The sequence below is a fragment of the Nomascus leucogenys genome, chromosome 5, assembly GCF_006542625.1.
Source record: "Nomascus leucogenys isolate Asia chromosome 5, Asia_NLE_v1, whole genome shotgun sequence".
NCBI lineage: Eukaryota > Metazoa > Chordata > Mammalia > Primates > Hylobatidae > Nomascus > Nomascus leucogenys.
Window position 1 is genome coordinate 103,935,163 of NC_044385.1, and position 14,858 is coordinate 103,950,020.

A 14,858-nucleotide genomic window follows, 5' to 3' on the forward strand; every position below is an offset into this window, starting at 1 on the left:
AAAAATCCTAAACAAAATATAAGCAACTTGAATCTAGGAATATATAAAAAGTCTGATAAATCATGAACGAGTTGTGTAAAGTTGATAAAAGTGAACTTTTCCAAGACTGATCTCCACAGGCAGTTCCCCCTAAGGGGAAGAAACTGCCTCTAGTAAAACTGACCTTCTGAGTGGTTCCATGGAGACCTGTGTGGGCCTGGTGCTCAGACAGAAGAGGCAAGCCTCAAGACCTGCACCCCAGCCACTCCATCCCCATCATGCCAGGGATAAGTTCCTTCTCTAACCACGAAAACTGATGTGGTGACTTCTGCCTTTGGCTTTGCATGTGATAAAGCTACTATGCAAAGCTTAGACCAATTCTCAGACCACAAAAGGAGAAGACTTGGCATCCCCTTCAGCAAGCCATAAATGAATGCTTAGTTCAACTGATGGAGTAGGGCTGGGGCAAAGCCTCTGCCACAGCATATTACAGTTGTATACTGAGCCATAGTGACTCCAGAGAGAGACTATAGTCATGCAGCAGAGAAGCTCACAGACCAATGCTTAAGGTCTCTTGTCTGATCCTGTCTGATTGTTGTTCATGGGTATGCAGTGTGACAGGTATCACCTGCCTCAGTTCCTGTCTTTTGGAGGCCAGCATCAAGGATGGTGGTCTAGTGAATGTCCTTAGATTTGATCCATTCTCAGGTAACATAATAATGAATGTTATGGAATGAATGTTTGTATCTCCCCGAAATGTGTATGCTGAAGCCCTAACCCCCAGTGTGATGATATTTAAACGTGCAGCCTTTGGGATGTAATTGGGTTTACGTGAAGTCATGAGGGTGTGTCGCCCGTGATGGGCTCAGTGTCTTTCCAAGAGAAGGAAGAAACTGAAGGTTTCTTTCTTTTTGCAGTGTTGGAATTTAGCTCAAAGGTGACCATCTGAAAACCAGGAAGAGGGCCCTCACCAGAACCCAACCATGCTAGCACCCTGTTTTCCAATTTCTAGCCTCCCAAACTGTGAGAAAATAAATTTTCGCTGTTGAAGTTACCCAGTCTATGTTATTTTGTATGGCAGCCCAAGCTGGATAAGATAGTGAAGGAATACAAAGAAGGGAGTGTTTGACTCACTCACTAGTGACTGGAATGTGCTCCTTACCGTTCTATTGAGCTCTCTTTCAGTGCAGTTAGACAGAGTAGATCCAGCAACAAATGATGACTGAACCCCTGATTGAACATCTGCTGAATTCTCCCTGATCCAGGTTTGATGATGTGCACTGCCATTGGAAGTAGGCATTTCAGTAAAGGTACTAATTCATCATAGAATGAAATCAAGAGGAATAGAGGATATTCCTATGTGCTTTTACTCCATTGAACATTTTAACAGCATTGGGTTGGGGGTGGGCATCTTTGACAGCTTGCTTCCAATTCAAAAGAACCTGAGTGCATTTTCCTACATTTTCAGAGCATTTTTCTCTTTTCTGAAGAGCTTTTCATTCATTGCTGTGATAGTCTTGTCACTCAGCGTTCAGAGGGTTAGAGTTAGAGCTTCTTCAGTTTATATCTTTAAATTATATCAGCAGGTGATTGGTGAGGCTCTTTGTTTTCACAGCAGACTTGGGTTATCATTTTAATCCTAGACACTCTAAGACTGAAAAACTTAGGGAGATACCACATGGTGAAAGCTATCTAAGTTCAGCAACAAATCACATAAAAGATATGTTTTTTATCCCTCTTATATATCAATAATATCCAGTCATGCATGGCATAACAACGGTTTTGTTAATAACAGACTAGTGGTCCCATAAGATTATAACATATTTTTGTTGTACCTTTTCTATATTTAGATACAATACTTACTGTTGCATTACAATTTCCTACAGTGGTCAGTTCAGTAACATGTTGAACAGATAGCCTAGGAATGATAGGCCATATAGCCTAGGTGTGTAGTACATTATACCATCTACGTTTGTGTAAGTACACTGTGTGATGTTAGCACAATGACAAAAATCACCAGAGGATATATTTCTCAGAACATATCCTCATTGTTAAGTGATGTATGACTGAAAATAATTTTCTAGCACAAATACCATGTCTAAACAACACCAAATATAGCAACACAAAAGGTGCATAGCTTTTGAATTTGATGCACCATCTCCTTTTGATAGACCTAGCTCTCTAGTCTGCCTTTAAGAATCAAGTCTCTAAGTATTGTGGTCCTGTAAGTGCGCAATATATTTAATCCACTTCCTATACTTGTCACGTGGTCTTAAATGGAAATATAGTCCACAAGCAACTTAAGAAGTTGGCATCCAGGCTATTTACATCATCTAAGCAATTAATCATTGCATGGTAAGACCTAAAACAAAACGATTCAGCCCAAATTAACAGCTATTCAGCTTCCTGCAGAAGTGTGCAAAACCTGCACGGTAAAACATGTTTTATTTTACTGGCATGGTAAAGGCATCTTGTGGTTGCTGTGCTGAAGAAAAAATATCACAGTAAGTCATCACTGAATGCAAATGATATGTTCTTGGAAACAATAACTTTAAGCGAAATGACATATAATGAAACCATTTTTTTCTCATCAGTGTTATAAGGAAACAACATTGATTGAAATGATGTTTTATTCGAGGACCTGCTGAACATCACTTCATCCCACCATACATAGACTGGCATAAAATAACATAAATAATTTAGGCTTTTCTTCTTGCTGCTTGAATTAAGAAAGGATGTAGCATTAAAATTAATATTTTAAATTTTTAATTAAAACATATCTAGGGTCCTGGCCCACGAGTCCACCTTTGCTGCATCACAGGCACTGACCATTGCTCTGGGCAAGCATTTTCGGAGCATCACAAAGCAAATCTCTTCCTCTTCTTTCATGGCAGGGGCTCATGACACCACTGTGTCACGTATGTTTCCAATTAATCTCCTGCTAGGCTATCTGATTGAATTACACAATCACTGGAATGTTTTAAAGGCTTAACTAATTTGAAGCATAGCCATAGGTTAAACACTGTTGAACCACCACGCTCGAAATATGTGTTTAACATAAACAAATCATTTCACAGATACAAGCATGGCTAATGGGGTACCATAATAAGGGGAGGCAAATGCCTTTGCCTTATTTTGTCCTTTTACCCAAAACATTATAGTGCCTATTTTTAACACTAAAAATAAGGTACAAGGAGAATTTTCCATTTATTACAGTATAGACAAACAATCTGAATAATTCAAGCTGTGTTTACAGAGCACAAAGTGAGGTTCAGGTTTCATAAATATTCATGATTAGTGTGGGTAAGCAGTCCAGATAATTCAGAAACCACCCTATCCCCGCACAGTTCAATTTGCTAGTCTAGAAAGAACCAATTTACCAATAATTATGATATCTCTACTTCACCACTTAGTATAGAACCATGGAGGAGAAAATACTTCCTTAATTTTAAGCTTAATTTAGACTGTTGTTTTAATTTGATTATATGGGGTTATGTGGATTCAGTCATAGAAGAAGACTGTGCAGTCTCCCCAAATTCTCAGCCTATATTTTAGATATGGTGCTTCTCTTTCCTTCCATTCTCTTATTCTCGTTTTCTGCCCTTGGCATGAACAGTGTGCATGAAAGATGGCACTTAGGTCTTAGCTCCCTGTGATTTCATCCAATTAGGTGACTCTAGCACCTTGTAAAACTGTTTCTCAGGAGGTAGTGGCCCTCTGTACTTTGGGAAATGAATGGTGTCCTTTACAAGGACATTCCAGAAAAATAGGTCAACTTACAATGTGAAGCCTGGCTGAGAAGGAAATAATCAAATGACATCTAAGACTGAGGCAAAAAGTTAAAATACCTATCCTTCTAATGATCTCTACTACTTCTTCTTTTAACAAGTGTCTTTAGTAGCTAGAGAACAGTTACACAACAGAAAGGACCAACGAGAAATCATTGGTGAGAAATAATCAAGGAAAAGGAATTTTATAAAATGGTAATTAAAAATAAGAGCTATGAATGTAGTTCTCAAATTCAAACCTTGTATTATACTTCAGGCATATCAATGAACAGTGATCTCAGATAAAAATATTGATTTTCTAGAAGGCTTCAATCTTACAGTGCTTTTTTCCCAGCCTTGCAAGTTTCACAAGTATCTTTTGTGTTTTATTCAGTATCTACTGAGAGGCTGCTGCCACATAGCACAGAGCTGGATGGTCTGATACTTTGGGGTGGGTCAGAGCTTTCAAAGAACTTCCCATCTAAGGAGGCAGCAAAGCTGACAGAAATGCAGGGACCACATCAGGCCTTCACCCGTCTGTTTCCACAATGGAGTGACAGAAATCTGCTATTTTCTCCCAGGAGCAAGTCTGGCTGAGCCTTTAATACCCATTTCCTTACCACAAGAAATTGTGTCTGGGCTTCATGTCTTAAGCAATGACTACAACAGAGCTCCTTAGCAGATCTGTGAGAAGGATATCAGTTTTATTTTTACAAAATCCACAATTTTTGTTGGAAGTTAGCAATGATAGAGGAGTGACTGTGGAACAGGGTGGGTGGCAAAAGGAAACGCAGGAAGGAAAAAGGTGAAGACCACTGGGAAAGTAAACTAGAGTGGTGCATCCTAGCCTTTGAATTACTTTGGCAACTATTTATTTATATGTCTGTTTCTATGAATGGAAAGTTCCTTGAGGACAGGGACTCTGTCTTATTTGTAATTGCAATCATTGCATCTAGTATAGGGATGTGGAATACTCCCACTCTTCTGCTTACCTTTCCTCTCATTGTTCTCTCTCTCCTCCCCAAGGGCAGAGGAGTTGCTCATGTATTTAGTCTGAGTTTACAGTATTGACTAGACCATATCGATCAGCAGGTAAGGTCACTGATCATACTCATCTATGCTATAGGAAGCTAAATGAACCAAGAACAGTCAGATCTAATAGGCTAGGAGTGACTAGGAGTTAATGGCCTGGAGCCTGGTAGATAAATATTTTAAACAAGGCATCATGATTATGTTTGCTGGATATGGACCTCTGGTCAGGTACACAGAACCACTGACTAAATTATATTCTGACTGTATAGATTATCTGTTAGCATATGGAAGAATCAACTATGAAAATACATTTTTCTAATTCTTGGATTTTTTGCTAGTATACATAAAGATTTTGAAAAAAATGGTTTGCTAAGGTTTTAATTCATTAATTAATATGTTTATGAAGAGTCTATTCCATTCATTAATTTACTCTTTTATCTGTGCTAAGCAGAATTGAATGATCTACATACTCTGCAATGCTCTGCCAACACCTCAAGCTAGAATCTATTACTAATTGTCAGATAGAACTGGCTTCATGGGTGTGCAATCTGTGCAGGCACACAATGCCCCACACTCAAAAAAGATCTACACTTGATACAGTGCTCTGCTGTCAATATCTAGAACTTCTTATAATTTTTTCACAAGGGAACTTGTATTTGTATTTTCCTCTGGATCCTACAAATTATGTGACTGGTCCCACTCTCAGTGTCAGGATACAAAGATATCAGGTAAGATTGTTGGAATCCCAATGGACTGCAGTCCAAACATTCTTTAAAAAGCCAGTGGGTAGGCTGGGCTCGGTAGCTTAATTCTGTAATCCCAGCACTTTGGGAGGCCAAGGCAGGCAGATCACGAGGTCACCAGTTTGAGATCAATCTGACCAACATGATGAAACGCCCCCTCTACTAAAAATACAAAATTTAGCCAGGCGTGGTGGTGTACACCTGTAATCCCAGCTACTAGGAAGGCTGAGGCAGGAGAATTACTTGAACCTGGGAGGCGGAGGTTGCAGTGAGCCAAGATCACACCATTGCACTCCACCCTGGGCAACAGAGCAAATCTCCGTATGAAAAAAAAAAAAAAAAAAAAAAAAAAGACAATGGGTAGTAAGGATCTAGACAAGTAGCCCATGGGCATGGGCCTGTCTCAGATCCCAGAAGTCAGAAGAGAAGATACAGACACAAGAAAAATCTAAATCCTGAATTTATAATATTGGAGTCTTTAAAAATTTAGGTAGTTAATTTGTTAATCAGCTAGATTTAATCATTCCACAGTGTATACATACTTGAAGACATCATGTTGTACATGATAAATACATAAATTTTATCTGTTGACTTAAATAATAAAACAAAAAATAACTTTCATCCCTGAAACCATAAAAATCCAAAAGGAATGTGGATCCATGTTAAGAAGGCATGGTCTCCGAAGCAGTTCCCTGCCTTCACTTTTATTTATTTTTAAATTTTATTATGCAAAATTTTAGATATTATAAATGTGTATAAATAATAATATAATTAACCTCCCTATACTTATCATACAGCTCCAACAGTTGTCAATATTTTGTTAATCATGTTTCATTCATTTCTTTATTTTTGCTGAAGTGTTTTAATTAAAACCCCTATATTTCACCCATAAATACTTCAGTGTGCAAGTCCAAAAGATATTCTTTTTTTAAATACAGCCTCAATATTATTGTCATACCTAACAAAAGTTTAAAAAAATTAATGTTCAGTTTATGTTCAAATTTCTCAAAGATGCCTTTTTATAGTTACTTTGTTAAATTTGAATCCTAACAAGGTTTGCATTTGTTTGGTATTGTCACTTAACTTTCTTTTAAACTATTATATTTCCCCTCATCTCCATTTTTTTCATGCTATAAATTTGTAGAAATAGCTGGGTTATTTGCTTTGTGTAATTACCCACATTCAGAATTTGGCTAATTGCATCTTCGCAAGGTTGCTGCTCTAGCCCCAGAATTTGTGTGATAATTGGTTTTAGATTTAGGGGATGGATTATATTTGGTTTAATTTGGGAGCAAAAAAACTGCGTAAATGGTGCTGCATATTTTCCTTTATTTCTCCAGCTTTATTTAGGTATAATTGAAATATAAAAACTGTATACATATAAGGTATACCTGTTCATTGTAGAGATTTACCGCTGTGTTTTCTTCTAGTGGTTTTACAGTTTCAGGTCTAATATTTAAGAGCTTAATCCATTTTGAGTTGATTTTTGCATATGTTGTGAGATAAAGATACAGTATCATTCTTCTGCACATGGATATCCAATTTTACCAACATTATTTATTTAAGAGATTGTCCTTTTTCTCATTTTGTGCTCTTGGTACCTTTGTCGAAAACCAAATGACTATAAAAGGGTGGGTTTATTTCTGGAATTTCTGTCTTGTTCCATTGGTCAATGTGCCTGTTTTTATGCCAGCATCATGCTGTTTTAATAACTATATCTTTGTAATATATTTTGAAGTCAGGTAGTGTGATGCCTCTGGCTCTCTTCTTTTTTTCAAGATTATTTGTCTATTCAGGTTCTTTTCTTGTTCCATATACATTTTAAAATTGTTTTTCTATTTCTGTGAAAAATGCTACTGGAATTTTTATAGGAATTATACTGAATCTGCAGATAACTTTGGGTAATATGGATATTTAAACAATATTAATTCTTTTAAACAATTAATACAGAATATTTTTCCATTTATTTGTGTCTTCTTCCCTTTCTTTTATCAATGTCTTATAGCTTTTGGTACACAGATCCTTTACTTCCTTGGTTAAATTCACTCAAGTATTTTAATTTTTTGATATTATTGTAAATGGGATTATTTTCTTATTTTTTTAAATCTTAATTGTTGGTTTGTAGAAATGCTACTGATTTTTGTAGGTTGATTTTTTACCCTGCAACTTTACTGAATTCTATTATCAGTTCTAATAGTAATTTTGGTGGAGATTTTCTGCATATAAGATCATGTTGTTAGCAAACAGAGACAATTTCACTTCTTCCTTTCTGTTTGGTAGCCTTTTATTTCTTTTTCTTTCCCATTTGCTCTGGCTAGGACATCCAGTACTATGTTGAACAGTGGACCTCCTCGTCTTGTTTCAGATCTTAGAATAAAAGCTTTTAAGTTTTTAATTTGAGTATAATGTTAACCATGGCTTATCATGTATGGCCTTTATGGTATTGATGTAAATTTCTTCTCTTGCTAATTTGCTAATTTGTTGACAGCTATTGTCACAAAAGGATATTGGATTTTGTTAAATTCTTCTTTTCCATGTGGGTTTTGTCCTTCATTTTGTTAATATGATGTATGACATTTATTTATTTGCATATGTTGAACCATCCTTGTATCCTAGGGATAAATCCCACCTGATTATGGTGAAAGATCCTTTGAATTCAGTTTGCTGGTATTTTTTTAAGGATTTTTATAGCTATGTTCATTAGAGAAATTGGTCTGTAGTCTTCTTCTAGAGTCCTTGCCTGGCTTTGGCATCAGGCTAATGCTGGCCTCCTAAAATGAACTTAGAAGTATTAATGCTTCTCCAAGTTTTTGGAAGAGTATGAAAAGGATTGGTTCCTTAAATATTTGATAGAATTCAGCTAAGAAGCCATCAGGTGCTGGGCTTTTCTTTCATAGGAAACTTTATTATTGATTCAATCTCTTTCTTCATTTTTGGTCTGTTGAGGTTTTCTATTTCTTCATGATTCAGTCTTGATAGGCCATATGTTTCTAGGAATTTATTAATTTCTTTTATGTTATCCAATTGTTGGCATATACTTGTTCATAGTAGTTTTTTATGATTCTTTGTATTTCTGTGGCACTAATTGTAGTATCTCCTCTTTCATTTCTGATTTTGTTTATTTGAGTATTCTTTCTGAAGGATAGCTTTGTTGAGTGTAGTATTCTTGGTTGCAAACATTTTCTTTCTTTTCAGCACTTTGGAATATATCATCTCACTCTCCCTTAGCCTGTAAGATTTCTGCTGACAAATTCACCGATAAAGCTATAGTGATTCCCTTGTATGGAGCGTGGGGCCTGGAGACTTGGGGACCAGCCTGGAATCTGGTGCTTCAGGGGCTGGCCAGACACAGGGGTGGGTCTAAAGCCTGGGTTTGTCAATTCCAATCTGCAGTCCAGGTACACTGGGGCTGGTCTGGAGCCCAAGTCTGCAGGAGTTGGCCTGGTGCTGGGGTTCACAGAGGATGGCCTGGTGTTGAGGTTCATGCAGTCAGGTGTTCATTTTACTTTCCTTTTAATATATTGAGGCTGTCTCTCCCCTAGTTGCACTGTGTGGACTTGGGAAAGTGGTGACATTCCTCAAGTGCAATTGTCCTTTCTGTCTTCTTCAATGCATCTTTTCTTATTTCTGTGCTATACTCAGGTGATGAAATCTTTCATCTGAATTTCTTAGCTTTTGTGAAGGTATTCTCATGAATGGATGGTTGTTCAAATGGATGTTTCTATATGGGAATAAGTGCTGTAAATGCTTATTCTACCATCTTGTAGGCATCATGTAAGGAATGTCTTTTCTTCAAGAATTTTAGTAGCCATTGATTATTATTGGCTTGATACATTATTTCAGTAGGAGTGGCAAAATGGTGCATTCTTAATTCTACCTTTCCTTCTGCTATCATTAGAATTCTTCAACATAGAATTTTTTTGTTAACTCTTTGTTTACCATAAAATATAGTTCAAAAAAGAAAGTTAGCATATATTTCATTTCTTTCTCTCTCTCTACCTTTTTTCTTGGGCACCTTTTAGAATAATAATTTGGTATCCTGGCAACTTCTAGTGGTGATCAATACTGGGATTTTAGTATAATTATGAGCTCATGGATTGAAAACATCAATTGGGATAAAAAGAATAATGTCTGAAGTGAATTAAAAATATGATGTATTTTTCAATCTATAATACAGACATTATTCTTTTTACCCTAATTGACTTGGAAGCTTTTTAAATAGACTCCTGCCTGTCTTTGACATGTCTCCAATAGCCTTATAGCTTCCTCTCTTTCTGACAAAAAGTGTCTCAAATTCACCTGTATCATTCCTGCCCCAAACCTGGAATCACCTATTTCTTCAAGAATCCTTTACTATTTTCATGAGAAACGGTCATTAAGAGACCTTGCTTTATGCCCTCATTTTGGGTATTTCTTCACTTTTGATAGAAACTAATGATGGAAAAACTGGTTTGGGGCTTTTCATGTATGAATATGCCATTGGCAATGCCTGTTAGAAATTTTGGCTGCCAGGAAACCAGCTTCAATTGCCATTGAGCAAATCCTGCAACATGCATTAATTAGACACGGTAGGTTATGCTTCTGTAACCAGTTAGCCCTGGTATCCCAGTGGCTTACCATACCAACAATTTACTTCTAGCTCATGGTACCATCTATTGTAGGTTGAAGGAGTATCAGCTCCACTTAATCTCCCAAAGCCCAGGCTGAAACAGGCATCACCATATAGGAAACATATAACCTTCTCAGTTACCTAAATGGAGGACAGAGTACCAGAGGGTCTCACATTGGCTTCAGTGGGTTAGCAGTGAAATAACTCACATAACTTCAACTCACAATGTATTGTGCTGTTATATGGCTCAACCTAACTGCAAACGAGTGAGAATGTTTGACCCACCTATAAGCTCAGAAGAGGAGAACTGGATATGTGTAAACACTAGAAGTCTCCATTATAAAAGATAATTTAAGCTGAGCTTTGAAGCATATTAGACAACAATGGGGAACCATTAGAGAAGGGCTTGGAAACAATTCAAGGTATGCAGAGTCATCTCTGTAAAAACACTAAGGTTGGAGTGGGATAAACATAAGCAAGAGAGTTTGTTTCTAACTAGCTGTGTCATTTTGGGTCAATCACTTCACCTCTTTGAACCATATTTTTTCTTTGAAAACTAATTTCTAATAACAAATGTTACTTAACTATTTCTTGAGCAGCTAACCACTTGTTTAAAGCAAATGAAATCTTGTGTATGACCCCAATTCACAGAGCAAATATATGTATGGCTACTCTGGGTGAAGTATGGAGGACTGACAGCTCAGACTCCAGATATTTCTCCTTTTCCCCTCAATACCTATCAGTGGCTCTTGAGGCAGCACCACTAAAAAAATTAATTTCTCGTACATTGTAACTTATGTTTCTTGATTTATTGACTTCTAATGCTTAATGGTCATGGCAAGGGTGTCTGAGAGACATATTTTAAGACTTCATGTCAAGAACTCAAATCACTATTAGCTAGATATGGGAGTAGAACACAGAAAATTCAGCCTATAACTATAAAAACAATTTGAATACTTCCTTCTGAGACTCTTTGGAATCATGATTATTTGCATGATGATTATCCAATATCCTATACATTCATATGTGGTTATCTGTGCACACATGCATAAATAGTTAACATGGTGGTGAGAATGCTGCTGCCACTCTTGTTGTTGCTCTTAAACGTTTTGGAACCTTATCCAAAAGGGAAGGTGAATTTTTATAAAGCACATTTTCAAACTGCAGAGGGAAATGTTTTCAGCTGCTCAGAGGAAGATATTTGTGCCAGTATGAAAATTAATCAAATGAAGCCAATTTATTTTATTTATACCTTTTCTACTTCCACAAGACAAAAGGTGATGATGAAATGCCAATTTCCCAAGGCTCTGTCTACACTGAAGAAAAGAGCATGAAGCACTGAAGTAATCTGATAATAAGAAAGGGTGGTAGGGAAGCCCTGTGAGATTCTACATCTCATGTAGAAGGTTTCCTCTGAGCTAAGACTATCCAAGAGCATTGGGTCAGTTGTCCTGGGCTATTCTGAAATCAATTTAAGAATAGAATTTTGTTTATACAACTAATGTACTACTTGCTCCATTCTTGGGAGTTATTCCTTATGTACCTAATGAATAAAAGAGATGTAGAATTTTTTTTAAAGAATCTTGTTTCCATCTCTTGTTTTCTGCAGATTCTTTAAGGACAAAACAAAACGTAATGACTAAATGATGTTGTCCTACATCAACAAGGGTTTCCTAATAAATAAACATTCAATATATAATAGTTAATGTTTTATTATTTTGTGACACATTTTGAATACAGTAAATGGTGTTTCAGTAGAAATTCAGATTATTGGTGTGAGAATTGATAAGCAATAAGTATTTATAGACCAATTTTTGGTATAAGCTATTATCATTATTATTATTATTATCCATAGTCATCCTTGTGGTTGAAGAAAGCTCTTACAATATAACTAAGCAGCTCTGGGAGCCAGAACTATTTCTTAAAAATTCCTTGATGTTATCAGATTAAGGTGCGTGACAAAAATGCTGGTAGATGTTATCCTTAGTCATTTTAAACATTTCCTGTTGTCCCATCCTCTTTCTGAACTACCAGTGTACTTTCTCTGTATAAGACAAACTCAGGTACAGTAAAAGAAAAAATTCTGGCAATAGGAAGAAAGAGCCAATGTTCTTTCTTCTCTTTCCCTATTTCTAAGAACAAATGAGAGTATGGAGTATGTAACAAACTGATACATATGAACTGCAAATTTCCCTTTGACCACAGAATGAGGCAAGGATTAAACATTTGCCTAGCTCATTAACTAAGGAGTTAAAAAGGTTTGAATGGGAATATAGAAAAACTACATTTGCAAAACTTCACCGCCTATCAGGATGTCAGCTTCACAATAGCTATTTCTTCCAAATTAAACATTTCCTTCTTAATTTTTTTGAATAACTTTTAGTTTTTCTCAAATTTCACCTCTTGGTTTAAGGCTTTGCATTTTTAGTAGTCCTCTCCATCTATCTGCACAAAAGTTAAAGAATTTCTAAGATTATAGAATTTTTTTCTAAATTATACTTCATTAGCATTAGAAGATGTTCTTACAAATTTATCTTTCAATCATATACCTGATTTTATTTCACAGTACTTTAGATTTCATTTCTCTTTGCTGTAAAGTCCCTAGTCTTGTTCAATAAAATAACCATGGGGATTTTATTCATTTTAAAGACAATTCTATAGGGCTACATTATCACATTTAAGTAAATGAGATTTACATTTTTACATTCTTTCAAATGAAAAGAAGCGAATGTCTTTAAATTATTAAATCTTTTGTCAAAAATCCTTTATAATTCTCTGTTTTATCAGAGATTTTTAATTAAAGCTATTTCTTAGAAAATGAATTCCTTATGAAGAAAACATTGAATTCTCCTTTTATCTATACATTAAACAGCTTATGCATTTTTTATTCCTTTAATTTTAGATGCCAATATTTTACCTCTTGGGTGCTTTCTGTGTAGAAGATTCATAACAAGAACAATGCTTATTCTGCAATTCTTTATATAAAGGTGAGTAACTACTCAAAAATGATTACAGGCTAACAATCAAAGTCTAATACAACTTGTTGTGCTACAAAGTGGATAATCACATATTTTGGCAGGCCATGCATGGCCAAGTATTTTTGTAATCTTGATGAAACAATAAGAACACTAAAGCGTGTAACTGTGGCTTAGCAAAAATTGACACATATAACAAAGTTAGACCTTTGAATATTGACAAGCCCATTTTCTAGCTTAATGGAGAGAAATCAGCTCCTGCATCCACATGGTTGATCATCTAACTTCTGGAAAGGATCAAGAGGTTTGTTTTCTCATGATTTCTATCATTTGTATAGTTTTTATGTTGCTGATTTGGTAGAAAATCAAATAGAAAGCACCTTAAGCCAAGTTGTTTTTGCCAATCTTTAAACACAGGGCAGAATTTATGGTGGAGCCTAGCTCACTTATATAGTGAAGTGTCATAGTAAACAACAATTAATAATTCCTTTCTTCTCAGAAATGTAGGGAAATGGAACAAGATTACAACCACATGGTGTAAATTGGCTTGTTGGTGTGTACTTGCATGGGTATGGCTGGGATATCAGAGCCTATGACAGTTGTTTTATAGTGTTGTCTTAAAGCCTACTACATATTGATTGGCAGATAGTGATTTCAAATTTCTTTTCACAGTTGAGAATATGACCTTATATATTAAAACCCTTAAATCATCTTACCTTTCCTTAAATAACCTGCCCCTTCTCCACAAAACCAAGGATTCTTATCTCCTAATTCCTAGGTAACAGGAATTCTCTTCCATTGAAAATAAATACTGGTACTTATGAACAGTAAAGATTTGCATTTGTTTGAACACCTATTTTAATTAAGCTATTTTATGAGAAGAAGAGATGAATAATATAACTATTTTATAAGAAGAAGAGACGAATAACCTTTGGCTGTGTGCTTACAATGTACCGGTTATTAATCTATACATATTTCTATAAACAATCTCCATTTTAATTCTCAAAATACCCTTCAAAGTAGACATTCCAATACCCAATCTCTAGGTGAGTAAACTGAGGCTTAGATAATCATAACCCTAGTCAACAGTTATTGTATACTTACTGTGCAATGGGCACTGTGCTAAGTGCTTTACATTTACATCAATGCTAACTGTACAATGAATCCTTACAACTCTAGGAAGGAGGTGTCATTATTTTACCCATTTTAAAGATGCAAACACTGTGGCTTAAAAAGGTTAAGGAACTTTCCCAAGTTAAGATGTGGTGTGATGTATTGCTGCAACAGCTTCATTCTAAAATAAATATTCCAAGAGGCCTAGAGTCTTCAGGGGAAGAAGGAAGAAAAATTGTTTTCAAGTTAGAAGTTTTCCATTATTAATAAAGTGATAAGACTAACAGGGATTTGAAATCTTTTACTACTGCCACTGAAGAGGCTGGGGAGGTAAAGTATAGGAAGGCTTCCTCTTACCAGGCACTAGGATCAATGCTTTACATGTTGTTTTAGCCACTCTTCCACTTTTGAGAAAGGCAGCATGATCTCATTCTACAAAGGAAGAAGCTAGGTATCAGAAGGGTTAAGAAAGTGGCCTGGGGTTTTACAGTTAAAAAACGGCAGCCTGGACTAAGAGGCAAAGCACATCTGCAGTTGTGGTGAGATGGCGTGAATTGGGATAAGTACAGATCATGAGGATTGAAAGAACTACCTAGAGTTTAGGGCATTCTGAGTCTCAAACACTGTCATGGCCTTACCA

At 36.0% G+C, this 14,858-nt stretch overlaps 1 long non-coding RNA gene across 1 annotated transcript in view; it reads left to right on the plus strand.

Moving 5' to 3' along the window:
- The window catches only part of LOC115835200, a 683,509-nt gene that overhangs the window by 347,855 nt on the left and 320,796 nt on the right, over positions 1-14,858 (plus strand). Inside the window, exon 2 of the long non-coding RNA XR_004030193.1 lies at positions 13,033-13,117. This is a non-coding gene — a long non-coding RNA (uncharacterized LOC115835200). The remainder of the gene's footprint in view (positions 1-13,032; positions 13,118-14,858) is intronic.